Source organism: Elaeis guineensis, chromosome 11 (assembly GCF_000442705.2).
Source record: "Elaeis guineensis isolate ETL-2024a chromosome 11, EG11, whole genome shotgun sequence".
Classification (NCBI taxonomy): domain Eukaryota; kingdom Viridiplantae; phylum Streptophyta; class Magnoliopsida; order Arecales; family Arecaceae; genus Elaeis; species Elaeis guineensis.
The window spans coordinates 94,271,037-94,290,577 of record NC_026003.2 but is presented as its reverse complement, the minus strand read 5'-3'; the positions used below and the strand labels follow the sequence as shown (position 1 = coordinate 94,290,577).

General features: G+C 37.1%; 1 pseudogene; it reads right to left on the bottom strand.

Annotated features, from left to right (window-relative positions):
- Nucleotides 1-6,954: 6,954 nt before the first annotated feature.
- Nucleotides 6,955-19,541, bottom strand: LOC105036681 (uncharacterized; annotated as a pseudogene).

Below are 19,541 nucleotides of genomic sequence, written 5' to 3'. Positions count from 1 at the left end.
TGGCTAGGGATCTGTATGATGTCTATAGGGGATAGCCGGTCAGGACTTTAGATGGTGCTTGGATTTGGTGGCTTTGAGTTCACTCGAGGGTCAGTTTGTTTATATGGAAGGTTGCTTGTCGTTGGCTTCCGATCAGAGCTCTATCGAGGGCCCATGGGATGAACATTCCTTCTATGTGTCCATCTTGTAGGTTGGAGGAGATGATTGAGCATGTCCTCTTTCTAATTTGCCTGAGAGTGGCCCAAGTGTGGTAACTAGTGAACCACCTTCCTTTCTAAATATTTGAGAACCAATTTAGTCTAGTTTTTTTGGAGTTTCTGCGGTGGAGTAGAAAGTTTGAGGATACGAGATTTGCTGTCATCAGAGCGGCCTACATTGTCTACCATATCTGGCTAGCCCGAAATGCTAGCCTATTTGAGATGAGATGGCAGCTGACTAGGATTGTGTTTGAGAGTGCTTTATCTCAGGCAACTGAGATTGTGGACACATTGCAGTCAGTATCAATCTTGAGGAGTTGGGACACTTAAGACCTCCTTTCTACTCTTGTAGTGCCTCATAGGGTTTATATCATCTGAAAGCCCCCATGCCCCACCTTGGTCGAGGTAATTTTGATGATAGTGTGACTAGTGGCAATAGTGGAGCAGGCTTTATGATCAGGGGCCTGGACTCTAGATTCATTGCAACTGGCAGAGTCCATTTATTTGGGACCTCCATTCCCAGTGTGGAGCTTCAAGCCACATGGGAGAGCATCTCCTTCATGCACCTAGTTCTTGGAGTTGATCGGTTAGTGGTAGAAGGTGACTCGGCTATGATTGTGAGCTGGATCCATGGGTGGGGAGTACTACTTCCTCCAATCTATTGGTTCGGAACATCTGGAGTTTTCTAGTAGCATGCGTCTCTGTTGACATCAGACATATCTATCGAGAGGCGAACTTTACAGCCAACTGGATTGCGAGTTTTGTAGTTGATCATTTTAGAGGGTGCAATTGGATTGATTTATCTCTTTTACTGATGTCATTTCAGGATGTCCTTCTTTCTAACTCTTTGGGTTGTATTCATACTCATTATGTATGAATTTTCGATCTTAGCAAAAAGAAAAAGATTTTAATTATCTTAGCTAAAGAATATTCTCAGGAAATAGAGATCTTTTAAGAGCTCGCCCAATATCATAGGACCAAGATATTAGATTCTAGTCCTAACGGTATATATTTTGGTTACAGTTATACTTGAGCATTGATTTAAAAAAATCTACTATTTAAAAAGATAAAAAGTAATTGACAAATATCAACCTATTTATATTTTGGTTAATATTGCATGAGTCAACAAGATCAAAATTTTTATACATATCATATGGGGTGCTTGATACTAAAACAAAGTAAATCCCTCTCAGTCAAGATGAAATCTTTGACCCTTATCCAAAAGGTTAAGATATATTATTTGAAAAGGAGTTCTAGATAACTCGCTAAGATTGGAGAATTTAGTAGCGATGAAGACTATGGATTACATACAAGGGCTGATAATCTCCAATAAGGTGCACTAGTTACCAAGAGAGAAGAAACAACACAAAATAAAAATACAAAAAAAAATAACAAGAGCAATTATGTTTAATTAGTGCAAGACAAGTTTGCAATTAAGAATTCAAGTACATCTTAATAAGTAAATTTCAATTAAGTTGAGCAATCATGATTTTTAAACCGCAATAAAGTGTATGTGGGATTTAAAATGGTTACAATAATATTCTAGTTTACATTTCAAAATAAAGAATAACCGGCTTATAACCCACGCAATATGTGGATTTTTTGTTAAATAGCCTCTACCTTCTATCTCTCTCCTCTACCGACAGCCTCCCCACTGCCCTCCACCTCCTTGCTTCCTTCGTCGGCCACCGCGAGGCCCTCCTCTGTGCTCCTACCACAACTCGCACAAAAACCCATATACTCGAGAAAAAACCGCAATCGGAACCTACGAAACCCCTTCAATCTCCATGCCTTCCTTCTAGCCCCCTGCACCACCGCCACTGCCCACTCCAGCACTGGCACCTCCTCAATTTGCTCGGCCCTCTATCACTCACACTGCCACAACTCATACAAAAACCCATATGCTCAAGAAAAAATCTCAATCGAAACCTAAGAAACCCCTTCGAGCTCTGTGCTCCCCTTTTGGCCCTTGGCACTGCCACCACCATCTACTCTAGCTCTGGCACTGCTCCTCCTCCTTGGCCCTCTACCGCTTACATCACTGCAACTCGCACCAAATTTGTAAGCTCGAGAAAAAACCCTAATCGAAACCTAAGAAACCCCTTCAATCTCCATGCTCTCCTTTCGACCCCCGGCACTGCTGCCACCACCCATTCCAGCACCGACATCGCCTCCTCCTCCTCAGCCCTCTGCCACTCACACCACCACAACTCGTGCAAAAACCTATGTGCTCGAGAAAAAACTCCAACTAAAACCTAAGAAAACCCTCCGATCTCTGTGCTCTCCTTCCGAACCCCGACATTGCCGCCACCACCTGCTACAGCACCGGCACCACCTCCTTCTTTTTAGTCCTTTGCCGCTTACACTGCCATGAATCGCATAAAAACCCATATGCTCTAGAAAAAACCTTAATCAGAACCAAACAAATCATTCAATCTCCGTGCTCTCCTTCCGACCCATAGCATCACTGCCACTGCCTGCTCCACCACTGACACCACCTCCTCAACTGCCCTAGGCTACAGTAGATTGTCACCATCGGTTTATCATCAGCTCTAGCGCCACCCATTCCCCTAGCCTCTAAAATGCCCATGGGCCTTCACCCCTAATTTTTTTTTTTACACATGTGGCGAACAGAGACATCCACATTTTATATCATACGTGGTAGATGGAGATGATACCAACATAGATACCTCCATCTATATATGTATGTGTGTATGTATGTATTAGATTTGATAGCCAAATCAACATTCCTGCACAGTTGCAGAGCAACAGATTTTAAAGGACTCTGTTTTTAAAACTGATTTAAGATTTTCTACATAGATATCAGAGCAGCAAATTCTATTGGATTTTGCTTCCAAACTAATTAGCAATGGAAGTTGATTAAAATCTAATCAAAATTATTCCCTGAATAATTTTGAAAAGTAACCTTTTTATGCCTTAATTGAAAAGTAACCATTTATTGCAGTTTTTTCCTCTTTCAAAGAATGCTGAAATTCTGTTGATGGTGAACCATATGGTGGAAAAAACTTTAAATTTATATACTAGTACACAATAAGAAAGCTGAAACAAATTGTATACTATTGTTAGAACCATAGAGAATGAAGTGCTTAATAGAGTAGTAACGGGGATATGGCATACAGTTATCTTTTGCACAAATTTTAGAGCAGAAAAATTTATATATGAAATTACAGCAATGCTATAAAATCGCATAATTTGTATATTTGAAATAAAAAATTTATAATCAGGACCAATTTTGAACTTTTAACCATGCAAATACCAGCTACCATATGATGGAATTCATTCTTAGACTGTTGGGAAAAAAAAATAAGATTCTAATATAATTGAAATAATCCTTTTTTTTTTTAAATATGAATTGAATAAGGAAGGCCAGCCTAAAATGGAGGCCTGTAGGAACATTATCCCAAGAACTAATTCACCGCCCTCGTGCTGGTATATATAGCAATATCCTTTCCGAAGTTTCAACTAACCTGACTTCACCCGAAACCTTCTGTCTGGAGCCCGTTTAGGTAGAAGAGAACAGAATTTGGAAGTCATTATAGCCTATCCATGCTAGTACCTTACAAAGTATGACAATGCCAAATAAGAAGTAAACTCTATTTGGCTCATGTTACAGATGCGAGGGTCAAAAGTTCAAAATAAATTTGGATGGCTGGCACCAAAATTTAAATTTTAGATTTTAAGTTTAATTTGAAGTGTGCACATGTGGTTATCATTCCAAAACCCACAAGTAGGGCTAAGTAAAAAACCGAAATCCGAAAAAACCCACCCAATCTAATCCATATGAAACCAAACTTGAAATGGATTGTGATTCGTAAAAAATTCGATTAATTATGGTCGGATTCGATTGCTGTATTTTTAATCCATATGAAACCAAATCCGATCGACCGATATAGTATTTTCAATATTTAAACTATTTGGAGAATTAGAAATTGACAATTATGATATGGTATGTACTAACTTATAGATGTTATAAAATTATTATATCTTAGTTTCTATATGAATTAAATGGTGCATTGGTTTGTGATATTTAAAATAAATTTTGGATCAACATTGAAGTCTAAAGAGACACGACCCATCCGAACCCGCTACAAAACATTAACTTCGATTTCAGACGACTTATATATGATAATGATCGATAGAGGATTGAATTTTTTTAATTCGATTGGATTAGAACGGATCAAATTTTTCTCTCAATCTGACCCAATCCGATCCATGCTCAGCCCTACCCACAAGGCCCAACTATGCCTTGAACTGTTGGGGTATATTAAAAATGCAAATGTACTTGCATTTAATTGTCATATATGAAACTGAACAAAATATAGGTATTAAAACTTTAAACTTTTATAAAATCACAAGGTAGATATGGTGCCAAATATTCAAGCTCGATGGTCCATGATGACTCCGTACTCCGCTGCAGGCTTGAGCTCGCCATGGCATCGGGGAAAGCATTCTTTTAATGACACAGCAGCGCTCTCTTTAGCTATTAATTAATCCTAAGTTTGCTGGTGGAATACGAATTTTGCTAAAGTTCTCAGAGATGAAGCATGACACAGCAGTGCTCTCTTTAGCTGTTAATTAATAGGGTTTTTGCCGAATTGTCGACAACCAAAGTGAGTTTTAGTGGAAGTAGTAACTGAAACTAAAGAAAAAAAATTAAAATTCAAAACAAGAATTGATGGTATGGGTTCATGGCATTGGTACAATGGGCTGGGCTTCTCTTGTACGCATTCTTCTGGTTTTAGCTTTTTTTTTTTTTTTTCATCCATATCCTGGGTCTAGTTTGTAATTGCTTCAGTGCCACTATTCTTGAAGTGGAGAACTAATGCTCAGGAATTTCTCTCAACAAGTTTATCGCAGGTGAGGACTTGGTTACAGTACTGAAAATGGCCAAGACATGATGCAAGTTAAATGATCACTTCTTCAAAAGCAATTTAATTAGCACGCTTATCTTTATGCATGCATAATTACAATATCTGAGCACAAAATGCAATGTAGCGGTCAAAACAAAAATGGTTATCTTGAGGCAAATGGTTATCTTGAGATCCCCATCTTCAACCAAAAATGGTTGATGGTGGAATGATAAGTTGTTGTTACTAAAAGCTCTAAAGTTTTCATCCAGAAGCCAGATAAGTGGGTCTATTTTCTCTGCAAAATGGATGAAAAGGGCCATTTTAACTGGACAAGGTAGAGCCAAAATGGAATATCTAGAGCTTGGTATTTTATTGATAGATGTTGATCCACATTCTTTTACATGGCAACATGGTTTCTTGTGTTGCCCATATACATGGGTGTAAATGTTTGTGATTCTTATTATTTTTTTTAAATCCATCCATGTTGGCATAGGAGGTCTAGAGGACCCCACCAATGCATTGGTGCAAATCTAAATGCAAGGAATATCTAAAAAAAAATATTATGGATCACTTATGGGCGGCAACAAGAATAAAATATCAAAACAAACCAATAGGCAAAGCAAGTTTCCCAATATTGTGATTTTGGGTTCCTGATTATGTGCATACATGGGTAACTCTTTAGAAGGTTATTGCAATAGCATCCCTCCATTCAAAAAAATGAGAATAACCATTTCAAATTAAAATATGGTACAATCTCCATGAATGCTAGGCATTTTGTTTTTGTTTTTTTTTTTTTTAATGAGAAAATATTAATTCTTGGCCTTATCCCTGGCTTCAATCCGTTCATCAAGATGGGCTTCAATTTGGCAAATCTCATTGCCAATTGCATAGAGATGAAGTGATCAATCCTAACAATATGTTTCATCATGGGTGCATAGACAAATCCCTAGCTCCCCACAATAGGACATCATAGCTAGCATCTATAATTTTGATGTTCTCTATTTCTATGTTCCACTTCTTTAGCTCTTGTTTCAAAGGGAGATTTAGAAGGGACATCATTAAAGCACCATGGCAGTGGCCATCCATGAATATCATGATCGAGACTATAGATGGAGGGATCATAGAATTTCAACAATTGATTTTGCTAACAAATATTTATGAACATGATGCTTGTCAGCTATGGTAATGTGCTGCACATAAAGAGCTAGCATTTATATTCTTTAAGTTGCATCTCTTAAACATGAAAAATTATGTCATAAGATTGAACATCTTCACATCTATAGTTCAAAAGTGATAAAATACTTTAAAACATTTGGTTCTCTTAATACATATATTGCTATTTCAATGGTCTAAACTTTTAACCTTCAGTGCAATATGGGTCTCAAAAAATTTATCTTCATTATCAATTGCAGCTATGCCTAATGCCTAGATAACTATTATTAATGAAAACTCGTGTTTTAAAGAAAGCAGCAAATTAGCTAGTAATTATCTCTCCACATTTGTGAAGGGAATTTTTTCACTTGATAAGATGGAGTCTAAATGGATTGCACTTTTAGAATTTGATAACTTATCTATGAATATGTATATGCCTATACTTGAACATGATAAACAAAGCTAGTAGCATAACAAACCCATACTTGCATGTATACATAGGGAGCCAGACACACATCTCCAACCAAAAAAAAAAAAGATGGTAAAAACAAAGCTGCATGCCCACTTTCTAATATGGACATGCTTAGAAAAGATGAACACTTAGAACCCCACTAAAAATCCTAATGCAGAATTAGCATAAAGCCATGTCATTTCAGAATCTTTGCATCTTGGTTTCCAAGCACCTCTTTTTGAGCCATTCTGTGAAATGGACATATAAAGATGACGAGATAATCTTATCCTTGGCCATTGTTCATCAAGATGGGCAAGATGGACTTCAATTTGGCAAATCTTATTGCTAATTGCACATAGATGTAATCGTATGTCATGTCAATCACGTGGAAATAAGCAATCCTTATAGCTTGTTTGATCACGAGCACATAGATGAACCCCAAGAGCCCCATAACAAAACCCAGTGCAGAGCAAGCATGAAACCATATCATTTCAGACTCATCGCCATTTTCATGTTCCTCCTCTTCTCCTCTGTTTTGAAATGGACTTTTAGAAGGGGCATCATTAAAGCACCATGGAAAAGGCCATCCATGAAGATCAAAATTGCCACTATAAATGGAGGGATCACAGAATGTTTGTAATTGATTTCCCCATGGAATTCTTCCAGATAAGTTATTGTTGGACAAGTTCAAGTGATTCAAATAATACATGGAGGAAATAGTTGAGGGAATCATGCCTGAGAGATTGTTCACCGACAGATCAAGTGATTCTAACTGTGTCAAGGCACCAATATTTTCCGGAATCTTTCCTGTGAAGTGATTATTAGAGAGATTCAAGAAACGTAGTCCATGAAGATTTACCAATTCTATTGGAATCATCCCAGAAAGATTGTTGCATGAGAGATCTATGCTCATTACAAATGAGAGTACACTGGTATACTCAATTTCTATTCCTTTTGTGGTCATTACTAAGCCCTCTGTATAGTACGCATTGAAGTCTGTAAGCATTGGTTTTTCTGCATTCTGTGTCCCCTTCATTGCACTTAAATTTCCAAACGATGGAGGCAAAGCACCTGAAAAATTATTGCAAGCGAGGTCCAAAACTTGTAGAGAAGCAAGATATGATAGTTGAGCTGGAACACTTCCGTTGAAGAAATTTGACCTCAGAGAAAGAACTCTCAGTGATCTGAGGCTTTCTCCAATCCATATTGGTAGGTTGTTTGAGAATTTATTTTCACTAAGATCAAGAACAACCAATTGTCTGCAATATTTCAGCCATGAAGGCAGTTTTCCAGAGAGCCTATTATTTCTTAGATGAAGTGATTGGAGCTTAACAGGACATGCCATTGAGTCGAAAGAATTTCTAATGAAGATAGATTGCATAGGAATTGAGGGATGCTACCATTAATTTGGTTACGGGACAAAATAAAGTATCTAAGAATCATAGCTTTGGCAAAGCTCAAGGGAATAGGCCCAGAAAATGAGTTGCTGGATAGTATCATGGTGTATAGGTAAGAAGTATTTAATTCAGGAATTGGACCATGAAAGTTGTTGGAGCTCACATCAAAGTAGCTATATTTTTGGCCTCCCAAAGAAGTTGGTAGCCGTCCTGTCATGCTATTATGGGACACATTCAAATAGTACAAATTTCTTAGATCCCAAAATCAAGCAGGAAAGCCCTCTGAAATGTTGTTTTCATTGAGCCATAATTCTTCTAAATTTGTCTGTGTTCGAAGCCAAGTTGGAAATTTTGGTCCCAAATGACAAGAGCACATAACAATTAATAAAGCATTAAAAGGAGGAACCCAATGCTGAAGTGAGTTGTAAGACAAATCCAAGTAGTCTAATCTCGTAAGGTTGGCAAAGTGGGCTTCGGTCAAATGACCTGTAAAGGAATTTGAAGCGAGATCCAACTCTTGCAGTGCAGATAGCTGACTTTTAATTTGTGGGATTGTTCCACTCAAGTTATTTTAACCCACATAAAGTTATGTTAAGCCTTGTAGAGATCTTCTCCCATCCGGTCTATTTTCTGTGCACTTAGACCAACTTTCTATTGTATCTACAAGCTCGCTAGTAATGCTGTTATTAGATATATCTAACCCATTCAACTTACACAGATTCCCTATAAATCTCGGTATCTTCCCGGTTATGCGGTTTGATGATAATGCCAAATAATGTAGGTTATGAAGCTTGTCAAAGGCATCTGGTATCTCTCTACTGATCTCATTGCCTGATAAATCTAGCACCTGTAGGTGAATTAGATTCCCAATGAATTCTGGTATCTCTCCACTTATATTTCTATTATATGACAAATCTAATTCCACCAAGTTGCGGAGGTTCTTGATGCTTTTCGGTATCTCTCCACAAATTTTGTTTGAAGCCATACGTAGATGCTCCAAATGGCTGAGGTTTCTCAAGTTTTGGAAAAATTCTCCAGTAATTTCATTATAAGATAAATCCAGTTCCACCAAGTTGTGGAGGTTCTCGATGCTTCTCCATGTCTTTCCACTAATTTTGTTCCAAGACAAATCTAGATGTTCCAGGTGGCTGAGGTTTGCTAAGTTGGGAAAAATTTCTCCGGCAATTTGATTATTAGATAAATCTAAGAATTTCAAGTTATGTAAATCCCCCATAGCCAATAGTAGACTGTCAGATAAACCGCATCCATAAAGATCTAGATGCATGAGACTGCTGATATTGAACAGCCAATGTGGTACAATAGCATTGAGATGATAATTCAAAGAGAGATCAAGCATAATGAGAGATGTGAGGTTAACATGTAATATAGAAGCAGATGCAACAGGAAGGTCAGTATAGGACAAACACAAATCTAACAGAGAAGGGAGCATGTTAATCTCATGAAGCCAGTTGGCTGTCTTTGAGAGGTTGACGCCGCTCAAGTCAAGTGAGTGCAAAGAAGGGATGTTGGAGAGCCAACGAAGGCCATTAGCACGTAAGGAGGTCCATCCAGAATCATAAAAATAATAATCATTCCGACTAATATCAAGGAAGTGCAAGCGCGAGAGGTTTCACTACAAAAAAAAGTTGAGTTAGCGACTATTTTTTGCCGATGCTTTTTGGAAGCATCGACAGATTTCGCTGACCTGCCGACACTTTTAAAAAGTATCGTGTTTCAACGATGCTTAAAAGCATCGTAAAATTTCAGCATTTTCAACACCAACGCTTTTAGCAAAAGCGTCGTTAAATAAAGAAAATGCCGACGCTTTTTTACGTCATTATTTAACGACGTTAAAAAACATCGTTAGGTTCGATTAATACCCCCATTCTCCTGTGCCCTAATCTATCTGCCGCCGCCCCCTCCCACCCATTCCTCCATCTCCGCTGACCCCATCTCCGCCGATTCTCCGCCGCCGGCGCCACACCCGCCGTCCATGCCGCACCGCCGTCCGCCGCTCCTCTCTGCTGCCGCATCCATCTACGCCGCACCAGCGCCGTCCACGTCGTACGCCATCCGCCCTCCTCGAAGCCACCCCACCGGCCCTCCTCCCCTCCCCCCTCCCGGCGGCCATCTTCGCAGGTCCAAAAGGTAACTCAGATGAGTCAAATTTTTTTCTCTTTTTACGGCTAGTTTTTCTGGTTTATGCATCGATCCCTCGGCTTTAAAACCATTATTTAGATAAGAAAAGGAGTTTTTTGCTGCTCTTTTCAACAGGGAGTTTGTTTTTAAGGAAGCAAATTTGCTGTTTTTAACATCGCCAAATCAACATAATGACCGATTAATCTTTTAATTAATCTTCCTTTCCATCTTCTCAAGTCCTTGGTTCATGGATTCCGGCTAGATAGTCACCGGATTTGGTTGGGAAAAGGAATTCTCTGTTTTTGATTTTTAGTTCCATATTTGAGGTCTTGTCAGAAAATGTGGATTTAACAGGACTCTACCCACCGGTCCATGACCGCGACGAGCCTTTCCTCGTCCCAGTGTTTGTGTTAGGCCGATCGCTGACTCTGGTTAGTGTTGAAGCCATCTTCTAGTTGTTTCGAGCGTCGCCGGGCTGATTAGTTGTTTCCGCCATTGCTGGACGACAGACTTCCTTCCCATTGTGGAAGGCTGTCACCACCACTCTATTCCATGTTAGTAAAGAGAGTCTGATGGTCCATTTAGTCCCATGTTTCCCTTCTCTCATGCTCTCTTCCTCTCTCTAAGTTCCCTCTCTTTCTCACCCTGATATCCATCTCTCTCTTGTCCTGGGGACCTACCTCAGCTCTTATATATCCTGGGGACCTAATTTTTCATAAAAGTATTTTCTGGTTTTTTGGAAAGAAATAAAACTATTTTCCGGTAGACGGGCTGGATCCTCTCCAAGAGTAGCGGGACTTAGAATTTTTATTTTAAATAATCATGACTGAAATTCTTATAGAAATATAGTTCAGAATATTAGAGTCCGAAAGTGAGTTTTAGAATTAGTTGGGTTAGATTGGATTAGTTGGATTAATTTAACCAACAAAGAGACAGAAGGAAGAAAGAGATGAGGAGAACGCCGCGTGATTCTTAGAGTGTTTGTCTTCATATCTACGGGTGTTAATCTATCTGGCAATGCATGTAATCTTTGCAATTCTTTGTAATGATTCTTCACAAGTCTCACGTAGATTTATCTTTCTAGTACAGTGGTACATGATAAAAAATTGTGTAGGGAAGCCATATTAACCCTAATGTTTTATGTGAGGCCAAATTAGAATGATGCCTTGTCAACCTGACATAGAAAAGATTCTCTTGCCTGCCGTTGGAAGATAGCAGTATCCCTGAACTACCAATAATTTCTTAGTGCCATGCTATGCTTTTGTCCTAATAAGGCTACAAGATTTGCTGTTGAAGTGCATGTAATATTGTGAGCCTGGAATCTTTTATAACTAGTTTGTTTTACCAGCATTGATGCCTGGTGATGCTAAGCTGATAGGCATGCTATGTTGCTTGAGTGCTAAGTCATGCATATGACCCGGAACTGTGGATGGATGGCCTTTGTTGCCAGGGACAAACCTGTGTAATCTTCATTATAGTCGGGGACTATTTGTGGGTGGAAGTGAAGCGTAAGAATTCATTATGATAAATTGTTAGGTATTACATTGTATATCACCTTTAATATTTCATACAGCTAACTTAGAAATACTTTTTGAAAATGTGACTAGCTGACACAAGATAAAAATTAATACTAGTTGAAAGTATACATTAGTAGCTCGATATTAATTTGTATCTCATCTTTATTTTTCATAATGATAACTTAGAAATACTCTTTGAAGATGTGATTAACTGACACAAAAAAAAATACTTGTTAAGAGTATATCTTTGTTGATTCTTTTGTTATTTGGTTGCCATCGAATAATTATCTAATTTAGTTGTTAAAAGTTTATGACACAGTGCACAATGTTTAATTAACATGCATGAGACTTGGGTCTCGGCCTTGCACGCTCGGATCTTTAGTCCCAATTGGCACCGAAGGCATCCAGTCCTACGAGCTCAGGCCGATGAAAGATGTCAGGCAATATTAATTATGAATTAATTTTAAAAAAAATTACATTGCATAGAACCATAGACCCGTTTTTTGATTAATGTACATATTCTATTGTATCTGTACATTTATTTATTTTTGTACGGGTAAAAGAATTATGTACATTGGTCAATTGATTGTCCAGTATGGACAGTTTGAAAAATGTGAGTAATTCTATATGTCATTATAATAATTAAATTGTATGCTGAGGGTTCGGAAAAAATTTCGAACGGTATTTTTTTTTTGTTCTCCCTATACGGGAGAACTAAGAGAAAATACTGTCAAAATTTTTTTCGGCTCTTGTTGCATATCATTTGATTACTGTTATTGACCTATAGAATTAATGTATTTTCTGAATGAGATAGGACCTTCTTTACCTATTAGTTGATGATAGCTGTTATTTTTTTGGATTTTATGAAATGACTGATATTTTTTACTCATTGCATTAATATAGATTGTATAATTTTTCTTATTTTTAGATAAGTTGCAAGTTCGGTCATTTTTATCCTACAATGGACAAAGTTGGATAAATAAACCAAGGAATAGTAAAGAATATTTAGATGGAGTTCATGACTTCATTAAATTTGGTATGGAGAAAAGTAGTTTGAATGGAAAGATTTTATGTCCATGTCGGAAATGTGTAAATAGTTTTCTTTAGATCCACAAATTGTTGAAGAACATTTGGTATGGAATGGTTTTTTAAGAGGTTATACCGACTGAATTTTTCATGAGGAATCTATGTTTCCATCATCATGTAACCAATCTCTGACTCATTTTGGATCCACTAGCCTACAAGACAATTCTGCAAGAGATGATGATATAAGGGGTTTGATTACAGATGCTTTTGGACTTGGTGTTCAAAATTTAGGAGAATCCAGTAGTATACTAGAAATAGTTGGGATGTTTGAAGGATGTACGCATACGAAACGTATGCATGTTGAGGAGCCTATACATACATCTAATGATGAGACAGCTCGTTATCACATCTTAATGAAAGATGCAGATGAAGAATTATATCCGGGTTGTATGAAATTTTTTAAGATTTTTTTTCTTGTACATTTATTTCATTTAAAATATTTGAATGGATGGTCTGGGAAGAGTTTTACCATGCTGCTCAAGTTATTAAAGGATATATTTTCAGAAAGTACTCGTTTACCACCATCGTATTATGAAGCCAAAAAAGTAGTAAAGGAATTGGATCTTGGATACGAAAAGATTCATAGTTGTCCGAAAGATTGTATGTTATATCAGGGTGAAAATGCTAATCAAGAGTCATGCAATGTATGTGGATTTTCAAGATGGATAACACAAAAAGAAGATCGAGATGATGTACTAAATGAATTGGATGCAACGCGGAGTAAAAAGAAACCGACAAAGGTATTGCGTTACTTTCCTCTTATACCTAGATTGAAAAGGATTTATGCATCATCAAAAATAGCTTCATCAATGAGATGGCATGATGAAGGATGTACAAAGGATAGAATGTTGAGACATCCAGCAGATAGTCTTCAATGGAAAGCATTTGATGATAGGCATCCTAATTTTGCCTCTGATGTTCGTAGTGTTAGGTTTGGCTTAGCTTCTGATGGCTTCAATCCATTTCAGACCCTGAGTTCTACCTACAGCACTTGGCCAGTCATTTTGATACCTTACAATTTGCCACTGTGGATGTGCATGAAACAATCATCACTAATCTTGTCAATGGTTATTCCAGGAGATAAGGGTCCAGGCAATGATATTGATATTTTCTTACAGCCTTTAATAGAGGAATTGAAACAGTTGTGGGAGGGTGTTGATGCATTTGATGCTTCCAACGGCCAAACATTTAAACTATGGGCAGCTTTGTTATGGACTATTAATGATTTTCCAGCATATACCAATTTATCTGGCTGGAGTACAAAGGGACGGATCGCATGTCCTTGTTGTGGAGATTCAACACATTCAATTTGGTTAAAACATGGAGGTAAATTTTGTAACATGGGACATCGTCGATGGTTGGAAGCAAATCATCCATTTCGATTTCAGAAAGATTTGTTTGATGGTACTATAGAATTGGGATGTGCCCCTATTCCACCTTCTGGAACTGATGTTCATAGACAAATGGATGGCATCAATTACAGCTATGGTAAGCACTCAAAATTCTCTAAAAAAAGAGGAAGGGATGATGTTGAAAGCTCAATGCACGAAGAGTTACCAGAAGAAGTCAGTATCAGTACTATAGATGCAGAGGTGTTTCAAGATCCAGACAATTATTTCGAGGATGAAAATGAGGAAGACACACAGATAGCATCTACACAACAGCCCATTAAACATTTATGAAAAAATGAAGTATCTTTTTTGACTTACCTTATTGGAAACATAATCTTATTCGGCACAATCTTGATGTCATGCATATAGAGAAGAATGTTTGTGATAATTTATTTGGAACATTTTTAAACCTTGATGGAAAGAGCAAAGATAACATGAAGGCACATCTTGATTTAAAAAAATAGGTATCCGATAGGAACTTCATCCTAAAATGCTTGCTAATGATAGAATTTATGTGCCTCCTGCATGTTATACAATGTCTGCTCGAGAAAAGGATAATTTTTTGGGAGTTTTGAAAAGTATCAAGGTACCTGATGGATATGCATCAAATATTTCATGATGTGTGCATCTAAAAGATCGAAAACTTTCAAATCTTAAAAGTCATGATGGTCACATATTGATACAAGATATTTTTCCAATAGCTTTAAGATCGTCATTGCCGAAATAAGTTGTTGCAATTGTACTTCAATTATCGTTATTCTTTAAGGCATTATGTTCAAAAGTTATTGATCTTTGAAAACTTGATCAGTTAGAATCCGATATTGCAATTATACTTTGCCAGATGGAAAAAATTTTTTCTCCTGAATTTTTCACTATTATGGTACATCTGCTCATTCACCTAGCTTTAGAAGTTAAAGTTAGTGGACCGGTACATTATAGATGGATGTATCCTATTGAGAGGTATTATTGCAAACCTTAAATCTTTTGATAATTTTATTAGAAACAACAGCATACTGATATTTTAATAAATATTTAATTCTTGAAGGTATCTTATGCGTCTTAAAGATTATGTGCGAAATAGAGCCTATCCCAAAGGCTCGATTGCTAAAGGATATATTGCGGATGAATGTTTGACATTTTATTCAAGATATCTTCAAGGTGTAGAGACTATTTTTAGTCGACCTCAATGGCATAATGACTTTGTGGAGAATGCAGAACTGTATAAGTTCTTAACTGCTGAAAAATTCTTGGAAAGAGCTGAAAGTATTGTACTTGATCAAAAATCTTTAGCACAAGCACATCGTTATGTGTTACTTCATAGTGACATAATATCTGACCATCGCAGGTTAGTATATTTAAGGCATGACATCAAGATTTAAATTTTATATTAGATATAATGTTCTAAATGATATATTTATATTTTATGCAGTGAATTTTTAATTTATCAGAGATGAGCCAATCATAACATTCATCCTAATGCAAGGATTGAACAGCGATGGTTGGTCGAGTTATTCCCTATGTGGCTTTCGAATCAGGTGTAATTTATATTTAATTATGAGATACATTAATTTTTGATACATATTTAATATCAGATGACTTAACAGCACTTCATCATATCATTTTTTTTTAGGTATCAAAGATGATGGAGACAAATAATTCAGATGAACTAATAGCGCTTGCTCAAGGACCTAACAAGATTGTGAATAGATATAATGGTTTCATAATTAATGGCTTTAAATTTCATACTAGAGAACGGGAGAAATTTAGAAAAACACAAAATAGCGGTGTTATGGTGGAAGCGGATGGAAAATCCTATTATGGTGCACTTAAAGATATCTATGAGTTGGATTATTATGAAAAATTTAAAGTAGTATTGTTTAGATATGATTGGATAGACATAAACTCACCAAGGGATTTGAAATAAGATGCAAATGGATTTACACTTGTAAATTTTTCAAGGTTGATACACACTGGTGTGTTATTGAAGGATGACCCATTCATTTGTTCATCTCAAGCTCGTCAAGTATTTTATGTACAAGACACAAAAGATAAAGATTGGTTTACTGTCATCAAAATAAAACCTAGAGACTTATATGATATGAAAAACCAAGTGGAGGATGATGACGATGACACTTATACACAATGTATGCCCTACAATTTTATGCCAGCTGATGATTTAAATGCTACGACGACGTTGGTTAGGACAGAATTTGAAGAAAACACTACTGCTTGATTGTTATTGGTAATAATTATTTATGATGTATATATTTTGCATTAATTATTATGTTATTTTACTCCATATATTAACTAATTCTACCTTTTATTTATATAAATGCTAGGGACATCATGCATCGCAGGGGATGATATGCTGGTGTGCAGTTTCAGTTTTCACAGACAGAGGCCAGTACGTCTTCTTCAGCACAGCAGCCTGAGGTCAGTTCAGCTGCACAGCATTCCAAGCCCTGTCCTTCTTCATCATCAGCATAGCACGATCCTCCTGTTCATCAGCCAGATGATGAGATATACGTGCAGGGTATATATTGTCTTTCATGTAATTTTATTTTTATTTTATTTTATGTATATTTATGATATAGTTACTTTTATGTATTTTTTACAGATGAATCCGGGAGAGTACATCCCAAACGCAGACCCACAGTAGTACGAGATGTGTGGCAGATGCGTGAGAGCAAATGAATTATTGTGGAGTGCAATCAGCTAGGTCAGCCAATTAAGAAAGCTGCCTGCTTATTGATTTCATTTTTGGGGACTGTTGCTCGGAGGCCTCAGCTATGTCCGTTGGGCTATGCAAAATGGAATGACATGCTTCCAACGTACAAAGTTGAGCTCCTCCGAGTTATAGAGGTAATGAATTGATGTTCATACTGTATATTAATTGTTAATCACTTATATAATTTATTTCATTTAACTTTTTTTTTATAGAGCAAGTTTGTTCTCCCTCCATCCACTCATGATTTTGTAATGAAGTCTCTCAACCGCAAATGGAAAGAATATAGAGCATAATTGAAGAGGGACTATATGAGACAGGGTATGACAGAGGAGGAGGTTGCTAGAAATTATCCTCCTGATGTACCCCCTCATCAGTGGATGGAGTTGGTTCATTATTGGTTCTCCGAGAGGGCACAGGTATATTATCTGCTCATTATCTTTTTTTTTAAATATTTTATAAAAATATTGATTTATATTGTATATTATATATTATACATATAACAAGTTCTTTACTTTATTTTACAGACTTATTCTGCTATTGGTAGAGCTGCACGAGCAGCTCAGTCTGTTCCTCATACATCGGGGTCGAAGAGTTATGCACGACTCCGATAGGAGTTTGTATGTTCCTTAAACTTTCATAATTAACTTCTAATTTTTATGTTGAAACATTTATATAACTAATATCATTATGTATCATGGACCATGTCTGTATCATGATACTCATATATTTTTTTAAATTATTATAACTGTTTGCTTAAAATTAAAATTATTTGTGTAGGTGGATGAGCATGGGAGGGAACTCGATAAAGTGGAGTTTTACCGAATGACTCATACTCATCAAGATGGTACTTTTGTTTGAGATGAGTCGAGAGATTTATATGTACGGCATTATTAATATTCTATTTTTTACATTGATTTTAATTTAATTTTGTTAGCTATTAATGTATAACTCTTGTTTTCAAAATAAATACAGGAGAGGGCTACATCTCTTATTGCGGAGTGTGACGACGATCCACAGCATCTATGCAGCAGAGCCATATCGAGGCCGAGGTGTTCACAGAGTTGATGGGATCAGAGCGCTACGGTCGAGTGAGGGGTTATGGAGTAGGAGTCACCCCCACTCAATTATCTGAGTTAGTAGATATACGCAGCATGCTGTAGTAGATGCTCAGGATTCACACGTCTGCAGACTCGAGGCGGAGATACAGGAGATTAGACAGAGTCGTGCCGCTGAGATAGAGGAGATGCGACAGAGCCGTGCCGAGATGCAGGCCATGAGGGGACAGATTGATCAGCTTACATCTTTATTAGAGATGTATGGCCCATCTCAGATAAACATATATTATTAAATATATATTTTTATATTAATTTAATGATCTATATATTTTTATTTATAGATATGCAAATCAAGCTTTTCATATGTTTCTTGTAGGCTCCTGGCACATCAGGCACTCGTCGAGACGGCGGCACGTCACGTGGAGACAGCGACGACCATCTACTTATAGATTGACATCATTTTATTTTTATTGTAGTCTTATATTTATTTGTATTACTCTTGATTGTAATGGACGATTAGTACTTTGTTTTTATTTATATAAAATAATATCTTTTGGTTTGGTTAAATTTGCTATTGAAGTTTGCTTTTGGTGTGAATGGTGGTGATTGTATAAGTTTATATTTGAATAATTGATATAATTATGTACAGAAATGTATGTATTTTTTTTTGTATATAAGATCTGTATATTTTTTTTTCTGTTAAAAAAAATAACGACGCTTATAAGCATCGTTAATAGAGCATTTAACGATGCTTTTAAACATCGCTAGTGACTTTAACTGCCGACGCTTCGAAAAGCATCTTCGAAAAGGGTGGAGGATGCGTTGTCATTAATGATGCTAAAAAGCACTGCTAAATTTTAATTTTACAACGTTTTAAAGCATCATTAGAAAATATTGCGATGCTTTTAAAAAGCGTCGGCGCTTTTCGTCTCCACTCTTATATAGGCGACGCTTTGGCGACGATTTTTGAAGCGTCGTAAAGCTTATTTCTGATGCTTATTAGCATCGTAAAATGTCTTTTATAGCGTCACCTTTTACCATTTTCACTGTAGTGTTTCCAAGCTCAAGGGGAATGGATCAACTAAACTCCGCATTGGAGAGGTTGAGGTATTCCAAATGCACAAGGGAACCAATGAATTTGGGAATGGGAGCTCCAGAAAAATTGTTCAAGCTCAAATCCAAATACTTCAAATGCATCAAGTCAAGCAAAGAAGTATTCACCTTACTTGGACCTGGAAATTTCATAGTTTCGTATTGGACATCTAAGTCATATGGATATCTGAGATCGAGTTTTACCACATGGCCCGTGATATTGTTGCAGCCCACTCCACTCCATCCGCAGCAGTCATGGTCCTTCCAAGAGAAGAGCCACTGGTCAACATCGTACATGTCTTCTTTGATGGAAAGCAGAGCTCTCCTTTCATTCTCTATGCAGCTCCCCTCCACCATGAAACCATCTCTGCCACCAAGGCAGAGACAAAAGAGGAAGAGCACGATCAACATGACATGCATAAGAAGTCTGGATGCATTTGAACGCCAACTACTACAAACAGCCAT